The following is a 15,077-nucleotide window of genomic DNA, read 5'->3' as shown; positions in this document are numbered from 1 at the left end:
TTCCATACACACACACACACACACACACACACACACACACATCATTGTCCTTTGAACTAATCCACCCTCTCCTCCATATTCTCATATTCTCATTCATCACTCCATTTTCAAACAGCATTTGGTTGGTAGGTTTCACTGTGCAATATTCCTGCAGAAAGAGAGAGAGAGAGTGCTTTTTCTCATCATTTGCATGAGATTTAGGTTAATTTTTCTAGGAGAAAAGAAAGCACTTTCTAATATTTTGTTATTTTTACAGCACCGTACACAACCTCTAATAATTATACCTACTAAGTTCCTTACTTTTAATTTAAGACTCAGGAAGGGAGAAACTGACACTCCCCTTTTATCACTTCTTCAGTAGTATAAGAGTCATTTCTACATTGTAGACATGATATCATTGCTACATCATAGATACAATGTTTGGTGACCCTTTAATATCTATGAAAAGAACCAAATTATGATTAACTGGATACAACTGCATTTAGAAATATGAGATTGACATTTTCTGAGTTGAAAAATATAAAGAGAATTTTGTAGTTGATATGGAAGATATTTGAAGAATATCTTGAGTTGCCTGGTGTGAGGAGCTCATCTTTCTTTTCCTTCAGAAAGAGGAGAGGAAATAGGAAGACCTTTTTATAATTTTCCAGCTGTCATATTAGGCAGCTTCTTTTTTCGCTACCTAAACTTTTTTTTACAGAAGCAAGATTAAAACTTCCAGACAACTTCCACATACAAGAAAAGAAATCTTGTTTCTTGCAGGACCACCTACTGAAGTAACAAAATACTACTTGAGCTTTCAAACAAGCCATTATTGATGTTTTTTAAGTTGATGGCTACTCACCAGTAAAGATTTGTTTTTTCCATATATTCTTTTGTTACATCCATTCTTCTCCTAAAATATTGATCATAAGTGAAAGTAGATGATATTATTCTGGGTCTGTCTGTCCCTCTAGGGTCTTCACGATGGTAGGCACAGAGACCAGGTCAATAAATATTTGTAGATACTGTATTAGGGAGCCTGACTGTAGCCTATATTTGTTTTGGTCTCTGTTTGTATAGAATATAATTTCTCTGTTGCTCTCAAAACTGTATTTAAATGAACAGCTAGAACTCCGTTTATACAGCATTAATATTGAGATATGAATTGTTAAGAAATTCAATTCCATATGAATTGGTAGAAAAATTCAATCTGTACCTATCATTAGTAAGATTTTTTTTTTTTTTAGCCTGGTCGTGGGGCCTGAACTCTGGGCCTGGGCGCTGTCCCTCAGCTCTTCAGCTCAAGGCTAGCACTCTACCACTTGAGCCACAGTGCCACTTCTGGCTTTTTTCTTTTGCTTATGTGGTGCTGAGGAATCGAACCCAGGGCCTCAGGCATGCAAGGCAAACTCTCTACCACTGAGCCACCTTCCCAGCCCATTAGTAAGATATTTTTAATTGTGACTCAAACAAAGCAAAAGCCACATATTTAAAAATTCATGCAAGAATTGATTTTTATAATTAGCAGGATCTGTGATATCTCAAGGAAAATATTATACTGTGTTAAAAACTTGTTAGTGACTTATTAGCATTGCCAGGAAGTAATACTGTGGGGTATATGCGATATGAATATATTGTATAAAACTGAAACTCATATTGTATATTCATATACAAAATGAATATATTATATACCTTACTCATGTAACTGTAACCACTCAGTACAGCATTTTTACAATAAAATAAATTTTTTTAAAAAACTTAAAATTATCTTAATTGTTTCTCTTATGATTTTCTGTATAAAAGTTATTATGAGTTTTATATTTCTCTTATTCCACTTTAGAGCACATGAAACTCAGAACAAAGAATAAACATTATTATTTATCAGATTCCTTAGATCCACAGTATAGTTTTTTATATATTTTCTTAATTGAATCTAAAAATGTAAAGAGGATGAAATTGGTACTCAGTTTAAGAACTTTTTGGGTAAGCCCAGTCTATTTGCCAAAGTATTTCTGGTGATAAACATTAAGATTAAATAAGAACAGAAAACTTTGTAATAGCATGAATGGATGATTCTACCACTTCTGGGAAAAAATAAATACATTAGATACGCCTGTAGGACCAACAATCTGAGATTTGGCATGTACTTCCTGTAAAGAAGGATCTCCATCCATCTATCTCATTTATACATTTATTGGATGTATACTTGTGCAGAGCACTGTAATAGACACTAAGAATAGATAAAGAAGGGAAGATTCCTGCCTCTGAGGATATTACTGACTAGACTGTTCATTTGAGCCATTGAATAAACCGAAAGCTACTTAATAATATTCAATGTTAATTTCTTTTCAAAATGTAATGATATCTTACAACGATTCCCAAATACAGCACAATTTGAAAAAAATGTTGATTTTGAAATTAGATTTTGTTGCTGTTGCCTTAAACCAGTCTCACTGAATAGCTTGACAGATTATGCAAGACTCAAACTCACAATCCACTGACAATACTGAGTGCTAAAATTGTTGGTGTGATCCATGATATCTGGTATCTAGAAATACTTAGTTTGAAATTTTATCCTGAAAAAAATGTAACCTGTAGCAATCATCTACATACCTTCAGTGAAGTGAAATCATTTCTAAATTTATGCATTGAGTCCATATTGTATGACAAATCCCAATAACATTTATTTAATATGTATTAATACTTATTCCAATAAATCTTTAGTATTCTGTTAATGCCTTATCAATGATTCTACAAGTCCAATAAATGAGGTGATATTTTTAAAAATCTGGATGATTTTTAGATTGGTGATCATGTTCTAAATGAGGAGTCTTATACTAACATCTATATTGTTCTTGCTAAGTATAAAATTGATTTCATGTTCCTAATTAAAGTTTTGAATCCTGAAGAGAAAGCACAGAAACAAAAGTCTCTTCAGTCAAATGTACCAAACTTAAAAAATTACCGTATCCCTGAATCCAGTCTGCCAAAGTCCCCTTCCTCTAATTTGTGCTAGAATCTATACATCATTGAAATGGGAGTAAGTACTCCTTCAGTGGTGTTCTGAGGAATATATGACCTTGCAACACATCTTCAAATCAGTGTATGAACTGGAGAAGATGGAATCTGTACTTCAATTTAGCTTTTTATACATACTACTGCTTTATCTGGTATCTCATAAGGTTTTAAAGTTCATAATTGCTATTTATAATGACATATTTGCTATTAAAAACACAGAAACTTAACACAACCTGGATGTCTTTCTTTTCTTAATTAAAAGTTCATTTTCTTACATCTGGGCCAACTATTCTGACTAGATACCCCAAGAGTTTATAAAAAAAAAAAGAGCAAATTCAGTTCGAAAGGGAGTACTTAAATAATTCCACCATTTATCATAAGATGACAAATACCACACTTCATATGGAGGCCATAATTCTAAAACTGTGAGGACAAGTCTCAGCCATAGAACTTCATGCTTACAAAATATGAAACAACTATACTGATGTATGTATAATGAGACTTGTATGTATATGTGTAGCCTTCTATTTCTAAGTTTTCTCTTCCTGTATTCTTTGACGATTGGCCTAAAATGAAGAGGCAGACTCAGAAAATAATAGTGCAATGTCGAATAGGACAATTATATTGTAAGTAAAACCATGTTCAGAATAGGAAGCAGATGCATCCTCTGAGAAAAACAAAAAGAATGTAGACTCCTGTCAGCAATAAATTAATCAAACTCTTTCTTCTTCCAAGCAAATGTTAAGACTGTATCTAACATAGCTTATACAAAATAAAATTTGAAGAGACCACAAATTTAAAGAGAATATTTTTGGACTCCTAAGAAAACCAGATTTTTCTTTTTCTTTAAAGATGTTTATTGCATTGCACATATTATGCTGCTGGGCTTTGAAAGGAAAACCTCAGTTTTCTTACAGTTTGGTGTTATGAATAACTCATGTGTTACTAACTCAACCAAAAACAAAAGAAGAATCTTCTTTTGATTCTGTCATAGTCTGCTGTAGATTCATGTACTAAGGCACAGTTTTGGAGAGTGTCTTCTAACTATGTTTATCTGTTTAATATTGTAACTGTTATGTCCAAATGAACCATCTGGTATAGAATCCTTTATCCGACAATGAAGAATCTCTAACATGATATTGCCTACTACACATTGTGAGCATGACAGAAGCAGGTGCACTAGGAGCATTCTACAAAGCCCTCTCCTACTACAAGGAAGACATTATCTCCAAACTGCAGATGAAAACAATACGTCTTAGAGGTAAATTTGCTCAAATTCATCAAGAGTTCTCAAGAACTGAAGCTCTAGTTTCTCTGCTTCCATAGGATTAGAGAAAGCATCTGAGTGTTCATTTTACAGTTTTTGAAGAAACAGGAATTTATTTAACATATTAAGTTTAGATCTTTATACAAGCCAAACTGGATTTATGGGCCTGTGTCTATATATATATATATATATATATATATATATATATATATATATATATATATTTACAAGTACATAAAGCAAAAATATTTTAGAAAGTTCAAAAGATAATTCTATTCAGCTTTTGTCTGTTTCTCTGAAGAGTAGTTGAATACTGTATTCATTTATTTAACAATCAAATCCAACCAATAACATTTATGCCTAGAAATCTATGAGGATCTTTTGTGTAAAACAAAATCATTTCTTGTTAAGCTCGGTTCTGAATGCTTCTGGATAATTCACATACCTTGGCATTTAAAAGGTAGAAAAACAATTTACTAGGTGATATCATTTTGCTGAAGAGGTTTTCATTGCAGAAAAAAAATCTTTGGATAAATGTAGCTATAATAACAAGTGCTTTATCATGCTATTCAGCAGTTTTGATTCCTCAAGGCCACCTATTAATTAGAAAAAAAGGAAAATAATACACTATATTTTACCTAAGCAGAATTTATTTCTTACATGTGCAAAAATTTACTTTAACCTAAAGCACAGAATAACATATTTGAAATACTTTCCTGAGGGTAAGAATTGTTTTTACATTTGTATTCTTACTGCTTATATGCTGAATCTCCTATCTCATACTCAATGTCATATTCAGTACAAATAGCATTTTTCTAAAGACCTTTTTAAACAACTCTGATACATTTAATAGAACCATTAATGAGAAGAATTTCCAGACTACCTAGAAAATCATTACTCAGTCCCTTTTCTACCACTGGACATGAAGTTATTCATAGAATCTATTTATATGTCTTCAAAATTTAAAGAAAAAGCAACAAAGATCTTTCTGCAAATGGCAGTTCTGAATGCATACTAATTCTTTATGTAGAAAGTACAAACTAAAATTGAATGCATATATGATGCTAAAATATAATACACATGCAGGTTGACATTTTGATTTGGTATTTTTTCAGTTTCATTCTCTCTTTTGCTTCTCCAAATGCCCCTTTTATTTACTACTTCTGTTTAATTGTGTGCAGAGTTCTAGGGCCCCATTATTTGTCCAGAGGAGAGGGTAAAAAAGTAGCTTTCATCTTCCAGACCAACCAGGGAACCAGAGAAAAACACTAAAAATGGTTCAACTGAAAGTAGGCTTTGCTTAAAATATCTTTTCTCCCACCAATATCTGAGTTATCTTCCTCAACAAGAGTGTCCTCAAGGTGGCAGGGCATGAAAGGCACCATTTATTTTTGATTCTCATTAAGATGTTTCTCACAGAAGACATTAAATCTACAGGCTCACAAAGTTCTTGGGGAAATAGATAAATCTATAGATTTAATAAATCTAAACATATAAATTTATTGAGAGAAAAGCAGGAAACAAACTAGTTCAGCTTTGTAAGTTTATCCAGGAAGCATAGCTGTATTTGTTCTAGAAAACACAGCCTTGTTTTTATCAAGATAATGAAAGTTAATGACTTGACACACCTATTCTGGCCTTTATTATCTATCTTCACTACCTAGTTTGACACTGGCATTCCTTTCCTGTTCCAAACTGTTGATGGTCCCAGTAGATTCTCAAAAATGGCAGCATTTGGACGATGGTGAAGGGATGGGAAGGGGAAACAAAAGAGGAGGCTACAAGGCTTGATAAGAAATGTACTCATTATCTTGCCCATGTAATTGTCACCCCTCTGTTCAGTATTTTCACAATAAAAAATAAATAAAAATTTAAAAAATGGCAGCATTTGCCATTGTGCTAGAGTACAGCAGTAGCTCCCAATTCTCCTTGGATCTCGGCGCACAAGAAAAATCTAGCCTATTTATATAGTGATCAGGTTCCAATACAAATGCTAATGTAGCATTGCCAGGTACACAGATGCAGAATTCTGCATGGCTTACATGTTATTGTGTTTTCATTCCCATATTTCCATGTAGAAATTATGCACATTTGGGCTGGGAAGGGGGCTCAGTGTTAGAGTGCTTGCCTTGCATGCATGAGGCCCTGGGTTCAATTCCTAAAGCTCCACATAAGCAGAAAAAGCAGGGAGTGGCGCTGTGGTTCAAGTGCTAGAGCACTAGCCTTGAGCTGAAAAGCTGAGGGGCAGCGCCCAGGCCCAGAGTTCAGGCCCACGACTGTAAAAAAAAAAAATTATGGACATTTATTTTTAATACAAAAAGTTGAATTTTCATTACCAATCTGTTTTGAATTTCACAAACAGGTACATTTTATATTTTGAAGCCATATTTGCAAATATCATTTCTTTCATGCTTTTAGAAAATTAGAGAAACTTTAGCAAGGTAGATAGTTATATTTTTCTCACAGTAATGGAGCTTTAGTTTTGTTAAATATCAAATAATAAACAGATGACTTTTTTTCAAATGTCAGAATAAAGCTGTTATTCTTTGGTTTCTAAAATTCTAGCTCCCTAATTAAAATTATATCATTGTAGTTATATGTTGTATGTATATATGTGCGAAAAAAATACACTACGCATGTTACATTATTGTTTCAAATGGTTGGATTATATCACATTCTGGTATCTTGTCTAGAATTGGTTGATCTGTTGTTAAAGCTTTATTCTAAAATATTTAATAATCATACTACAATTCTATATTTACCAATGCAAATTTATTTTTATAGATTTTCATTGTTTTAACTACATTTTAACTACTACAATTTTATGTGTTTACTGGTATCAACTACAATACTTGTAATAAGTTCTTTGACTCCAGAACCAGCTATTTAAATAGACCTGCATCTATTCCTCTAAGTTTTTCTTCTTCAGTGAACATTTCTAATTTTAAGTTGATATACCCAGTGTCCTTGCCTGGTTTGTCTTCTGAGGATAAGCATTGTCTTGCCTGACTTGTCTTCCCAGGATAAGATAAAAATAAGAATAATATGTTGAACATCAGGAAAGTTTATACTAGCAAATTATTTCTTTTAATTTCTGTAGGCTTTAGTTTCTTTAGGTGTAAATAGATAACAGGATGATATCATGGCTCACACCTGTAATCCTAGCTATACAGGAATTGGAGTCAGCAAGATTAAAACCTCAAGAACAGCCCAGAAAAAAGCCAACCCAGGCAGGAAAGACCATGACAAGTTTATTTAGTTAACCTCTAAAAATGCTGCAAGTAGAGGTGTGACTCAAGTGGTAGAGTATTACTCTTTAGCAAAAAAAAAAAAAAAAAAAAAAAAACAATAACAACAAAAACACTCAGACATTGAAAAACAGAAGGAAAGTGGTCAACTCCTGACTTCAAGCCTCAGGACCAGTACACACACACACACACACACACACACACACGCACACATACACACACAAACACACACACATACACACACACAATTTAGCTCCTATCCTTAAATAATGAACTGGCTGTGGTGTTTTATGTCCTTAATCCAGTTTTGCAGGAATAATAACTAGAAAGATGGTAGTATGTAGCTTGTTTGAGCAAAAGTAGAAAACAACTAAAGCAATTATCTGAAATATAATATCTGAAAAAATAGCTAAAGCAATAAATATAAATTAATACAAAAGTAAATAAAATGGTCTAGTGCTGGGGTTCAAGTGATAAAACATTTGCATAACAACTGTAAGGTCTGGAACTCAAAATCCTAGTACCCTCAAAATAAAGATGACAAGACTAGTATTTCTATGATATGGATATGTGAAATATAGTATATAAGATAACAATATGGAGTTACTCATATTAGTTGCTTACTAAACACCTAGAAGTATCTTTATTATTATATCTGGAATTCTTATTACATCTTCACTTTATAAAAAGTTCAATCAGTTCATCCATATAGATACAGCTTCACTTACAAAATGAGGATTTGGTATCAGATACTTCAAGATTCTCTCTTAAATGGCACTTTGCTATTTCAGATTTACCAGTAATAAGCTGTGAAAACTTTTCTAGTGTATTCTCATAGTTACAGGGTTCTGTAACTGGAGATAAGAGTCTCATGGACTTTCCCTCCTAAGCTAGCTTTGAATCACGATCCTCAGATCTCAGGCTTGTGAGTAACTAGGATTACAGACATGAGCTACCAGTGCCTGGTACCAAGTGGACACTTTTTGATTTATTTAATTTCATTGTAAAGGTGATATACAGAAGGGTTACAGTTATGTAATTTAGGTAATGAGTACATTTCTTTTTAACAGTGTGAACCCCCTTTTCTCATTTTCTTCCAGTTTTTCTCTTCCTGACCTCCTTCCCGGCCCCAAATTGTATAGATCATTTCTTCCAAAGTGTCTAGTGCTTTTCACTGATGAATTGGTTCACCCTTTGTCCCTCCGTTTCTGTGCCTCCCCTTCCCCTTCCCAAATGAGATAAACACATATACAATACGAAGGGTACAGAAAGCATGAGCTGAGTTCTTTTGAAGTATTAGTCAGTGAATTAATTGTGGCACACTTTTTGCCTTATTTCTAATCAAGAATCTCTACAAACATGGCATACATCATCAGTTTGAATCTTTCCCAAATTGAGTGGTATGAAAATGTTATAAAAGTGTTATAAAAGTGTTTATAAAAATGTTATAAAAATGATCAGATAAAATGACAGTGCAAAAGACACTACTCTATTTCTTGCTTATGAAGGTAGAGAGATACAGTGGCAACCATGATTGAGGACACACTAATGTTAACAGGAAAATTAGATTAATTTAACTGTTCTAAGAATAGAACAAGTTTGGGAGAAGACATCCTCATTAAATGAGAAAGCCCAAGGGCTTTAGTACCAGACTCATTCCTTGTAAGTAAAATCATGAGTGGAAGAGTAAGGCTGGCCAAAGGAAGACAAAAAGCAGACAGACCATAAAGCGATATCAGATTAAGAGTAAAGAACAAGATACCCGAACATGAAGGTGAAATTGTGGTTTGAGTGTGCTTCATAAAAGTTTGCCAGTCATTGTTACGAAGTCACTGAGGATTTTTTTACAAGAATTGAATCAAATATTTTCTAGTCTTTAAAAAAGAGATTAAACATAAAAACAAAATGGATAGATTCATGAGCAAAAACATTACTAAACCTAAAAGAAGAACTTCCATTCAAGTTGTTCCACATTCTTAATAACCATGTCTCCTTTAATATGAGGAAAAATTAAGTCTAGAAGAGGTATATCCTACACTGTATACAACCTTTTTAAGGGCAGGAACTTTATTTATTTATTTTTGTTTCATGTGTATACTGAGACCTAGATCAGTAGAAACTAAAGAACTAGAGAGCACTCAATATGTGCAAGCTTATAGCAAAGATTGTTAGATTATAAATATTTATCTAATATTTATATTTAAGGCTTAGATCCGGGTAAGAACCAAAGAAAATTTGAAAGTTTTAAAAATTAAGTTTCAAACTTCAAGTTTCACCGAATCCACTTTTCTTTGATTAAGAAAATTTCGATATTTTATGAGTTGAATTTTGAAGCACACTTAAATATATAGTAGTTTCTCACACTTCTATCATTGTTTTTTGCCAGTTTTTTTAAGTTTGTCTCACAGACCTCCAAACCCCCATGTCTCTCATTCTGTCAGACTATCTTATTATGTCTTGAAACGATCTCTCTAGCTTTTCTTACCCCCAACTCTTGTCTTTTCAGATTTCAAGAGATTTATCAAAGGATCCACCATTACTTTTCATAAATGTCTGCTACTTATTCACCTTTCTTATACTATAATTTATCTTCTATCTGTTTTGTACAGGTATTCATGTCCATTATTCTTGATTTGCTCTCCATTACCAAATTCCAATCAGCCTTCCATAAGTACCAAATTGGCCCTCTTCCTATCTATTGAATTTGCTCATGGGAAAACAAATCATGTTCTGATTTATGTATGTAATGTAGAATGACTAAAACAAAAACTGAAAAACAAATCCGAAAAGAATTTAGTTATTCACCACACATTTTTATAATGTGACAATATTTTCAAACTTAGTCTCTTAAAATGTTAAATTGTATAATACTAACTGTAGTTCTGATGCTGTACAAAATAGCTAAAAGAACATTTTGAGCTATCACTTCTTTAAATCTACTAATTTATTTTTCTCCTTCAACCCCCACTAAATATTTAAAGTAAAATAATGACTGGACATCTTTTTTTTTTTTTGTCCATCATGGGACTTGAACTCTGGGCTTGGGCGCTTTCCTTCAGCTCTTCAGCTCAAGGGGAGCGCTCTACCACTTGGGCCACAGCACCACTCCCAGTTTTCCAGTGATTTATTGGGGATAAGAGTCTCACGGACTTTCCTGCCCAGTCTGGCTTTGAACCATGATCCTCAGATCTCAGCCTCCTGAGAAGCTAGGATGATAGATGTGAGCCATCAGCTCCCGGCTTGGCATGTATCTTCATATTTTCACACCTAGTATTCCTCCTGATCCTTGTTTAACCTCAATGACCATTACATTGATCCAACCCATTTCTCCTGATATTAGATAAATTGAGTAAGTTTTAGATTGGTTCAACATATTTAATAAAACCTACTTTATATTTTATAGTTTCAGTAACAGAGTAGAAGACACAGAGCAGGTTAGGCCAGACAAATAGTTTCTTTCATGCACTATTAATCTAACTTCTCACAAAAATCATGAGGGACTGCAATAGTCCAGGAAGGCAAAAATGAACAGACAGCCATCCAGTGTACCTACCCATAGTGATACTAAGCAGAGGTACACACTATAATAGTTCATTCTGGTACCACAAAGGCAGAGAGTATTTAACACAATTCAGTCTGGATGAATAAAGAGAAAGGAATAATAAAATGATAAACGATAAAGTTAATTCTTAAGAATGCTCATAAATGAGGCAGATAAAATGTTAAAAGGGTGAGAAACATAAAGACCATTGCTCTAGCATTTCCATGCTCACATCCACTTCCTGATTCATCACTCTTTATAACCTGTCCAGTACTTCTAACCAGATTATAACATGTCCAGATTAGCAGAGAACAAACCCCACAATATGACTTCAATTCACCTTTCCAGATATCCTAATAGTCTCTACAAAGTGATTACTCACCATTTTCTAGAAAAGAAAAATACCTCTTCATCATTCTAACTTTACACTTTAGTCTTTTTATCATGTAAAAATGGCTACTTCTTTAATAGCATGGAGTCAGGGAGGAAGAGAGGAAAGCAGGAAGGAGGAAGGGAGGAAGACTTCCTACAATTATATTATTTAGTGAACATCTATTTCCATGAATTTTCTACATACTGAATAATGAACATCTCTGGTGAAGAAACACATTTGAGCTGTCTTTTGTGACCCTCACATGTCAAAAATATATTTTAATAACTATTTTTTCCAAAGAAGTTATGTCCTTTCTTGTAGCTTCAGCAATAAGTTTCCTAAGTAATATAGTTCTGGTCATTTAAGTTCAGAATGAAATTCATGTTCAAACATCCTAGACTTCCATGATTTTATAAAATTCTTTGCTGGTGGTCTTGTTTTGGTTTAGTAAATATTAACCTGGAAAAAAACTGAAAAGGTAGATTCACCACATAGCCAGGGGTTTGCAGTGAACATTGCATAATTATTTCATATAATTATTGTGAAAGAAGATGAAAAATGTCAGGGTGGGATAGTCAAAGTCATGATACTCAAGATAAAACTGACTTCTTTCCAACCAATTCTGAGCACTAGATTTTGTTTGTTTGTTTCTTTTGTCTGTTCTTCCCCCATGGTATAACCCCTGTTTTCACTGTATTTGATTCCAGTGCCCTGCATCTTATATATACATTTATCTAATTTGGGGAGGGGAAAGGAAATAACAAAATGCTGTAACAAGGATACAGGTTGCCCCATTGTAACAACGAGATGTACAAGACACTATGTTAAACACGAACTTTACAACTTCTGTGGAGGAAGGGGAGAGGGAAGAGTTGAGGAGGTGGGAAGAGAAGGTATTGTAGGGAGAAAACAAAGGAGGGGGTAACAATACTCCATAGGAAATGTACCCATTACCTTATTCATGTAACTGTAAGCCCTGTATACAGTATTTTTACAATACAAATATATACCTATTAATTAAAAGAGAAATGAAGGATAAGCATTCCACCAAATTTTATTCTAACCGGATATGCTATTGGAGAACAAAGTAATAGAATTTTTAATTCCTGCATGCTAAGTATTTTAGATAGTGTTTAATTTACCAAATGTACAGAGGATGCATTTATATTGTTATTGCTATTTACCTTTAAAAAATTCCATTTACAATACCAAAGAACCCCCAATAATAGCACCGGATTTGATTTTTATGGTAGAATCAACAAACCTCACACTGATACTTCCCTTTGCATGCTGACTCTCCCCTCCAAAGGCCCACCTTAGACCATATCTAAATGACAATAGGAGAATTAATAAAATATTTAAGTTAGAACTGTCATAATGGGCACATGTGTTTCCATTCATAAAGTATGTCTTAGACACATACAAACCATCCTTTGTCATCTGGCTCTGCTCCATTTTGAAATTATTCTCTGTTGTTAATTATAAGTGACTACAATTTGATTAATCTCAAACATGTGTCACATACAAACAATGTAGAAAACGGGGTTCAATTATTTTCAACAAGTATGTATAGATGTCATAGAGTGAAACCAAATATATATTTTAAAAGAACCCCAAATCTAGTCTTCTCATACTTAGAATCTTGTTGATATATCAGGTTCCAATACTGTTGAAGTGTTAAAGTCACAGAAGAACCTAATTACATACAGTTTCTGGGACTGAAAAATGTTTTTAATACAGTGAGAGCTTCTTCCTTTTTTCACTTCTAAAACTCTCATTGTCTGGATCTATTTCTCCATACTGAGAGTTCACCTGATCCTGGACCCTGTTTTGATTTGGTATATTTTGGAAAAAACCTCGAGACCTGTAAATTCACACAAGAAAAATACACAAAGGAAAGGTTCAATTCACAAAGGGAAAATATCACTTTTGCTTACTTCCAATTATCATTATTGTAGAATGGGTACTGAAACGGTCATTGTTTGAAAATGCTAATTAAATTTCCACAAAAGCACTAATACTCTAACTACAGTATAAAAGAAATATTATATGATAAAGTAGTTAGGATTTAAGAAACAATAATTCCATTTAGGTATGTTCTGTTCAACTTTCTAACAAAGTGTCTTTTTTCTTATTATACACCCTGCAGTAATAAGTGAAATATAATCCTAATTAATTTTCCTACAGCTATATATAAATCAATATTTGCAACATCCCAAAGGAAACACACTGTATTCTCCTCCAGGTTTCTAATGAATGCAAATAGAATGACCTTTTTCTGACAACTATGAATACTGCTTCAGAATTTTACCATTAATATTGCTACTATCAGCAATTCATACAGTAAACATGGAGACGAAAATAGTAAGAACTATTCATTAAGGTAAGAAAGGAATAGAAAAATAAGCTGAAGTTATACAACTTTTAAGCCTGATTTCTGTATTTCATTCTGAGGGAAATTCTACCTTAAATATAATCAATTTCCATTATGATCCTTTTCTATAGTAAAAGAAAATCATAAATGTAATTTACTGTTCAGGGCATTTAATTTAGATATATTTTGTAAATAAAAACAATAAAAATCTTGTAAATATTTTCATACAAATTTGAAATGTTCAGGTGTGTATGGTTACAATCCGCCAGAAATAACGAGCCTAAAAATGTAGGTATGATCATTTTCATGACAAAAAGTTCATTCTTGTTGTAAATATGTAGATGGAACTACAGACCTTAAAAACAGATAGGGACATAGGGGGACCAGAGGTAAATGGAAGCAACCATTAATTCACATTATTTTCCATCTTGGCTGATGAATCCTTTTGTTTCAAAGCCCATGAAAAAACTGACTAGGTCATATTGTACCCAGACTAAGTCATATTGTTTCCCACAATACTGTATTACAGTCCTGAGGATTTCTTATTAAGTAAACTCAAATTTCATAAGAGATGCAGTTTAAAATGTAAAATCTAATTGTTCTGGATGGATCTATACAATGAAACTCCCATTGGAGTTCACGAAAGCCAAGAATATAGTCATCGAGTAGAATTCAATAACTCATTAAATATAAGACTCCAAATCCCAACAAGTTTCAAAAGGGGGTCACAGCAAGAGTATTCCATCCCTGTAGAATCCCAAATGATGTTTCCGCTATACTCTGTTCTGTAATTAATTTTTATACCTCTGCAGAGGCCTGGAGAGCACTATCACTTAATTATTTGATATCTTAAATACATATTCATGAAATGAGTTTAGGTGCAACATGTTTATAGAGATGTATTAACCTACTATGAAAGTGCTTGCACTACAATTTTAGGGTAAAGTCAACTTTACATAGTTATAAGTGCTAGCACTGTTTTAAACCCATTGAAACAACTCTTCAATCAAGAAAGCATTTCTGCATCTTGTTTGACAATATCCTACATAGTAGACAATTTTTAACATCTTTAAACAATCACCATGTAATGACATTGCCTGAAGATGTCTATACACTCACACTGGCGATGCCGTCATGTTCAAAAGGAATCCCTGCTACATCTCACTCAATATTGATCTTCAAGATAGTTCTACCAATCCTTTCCCCAGTGTGGTCACTGAACGGTATCAGAGTTCAATAGGAAGATCAGCTGCTCATCCACTTTTACTAAAGCA

The sequence above is a fragment of the Dipodomys spectabilis genome, unplaced genomic scaffold (assembly GCF_019054845.1).
Source record: "Dipodomys spectabilis isolate Male_0828 unplaced genomic scaffold, ASM1905484v1 ptg000063l, whole genome shotgun sequence".
Lineage (NCBI taxonomy): Eukaryota > Metazoa > Chordata > Mammalia > Rodentia > Heteromyidae > Dipodomys > Dipodomys spectabilis.
The sequence above is the reverse complement of the archived record's forward strand: the minus strand, read 5'-3'. Positions refer to the sequence as shown.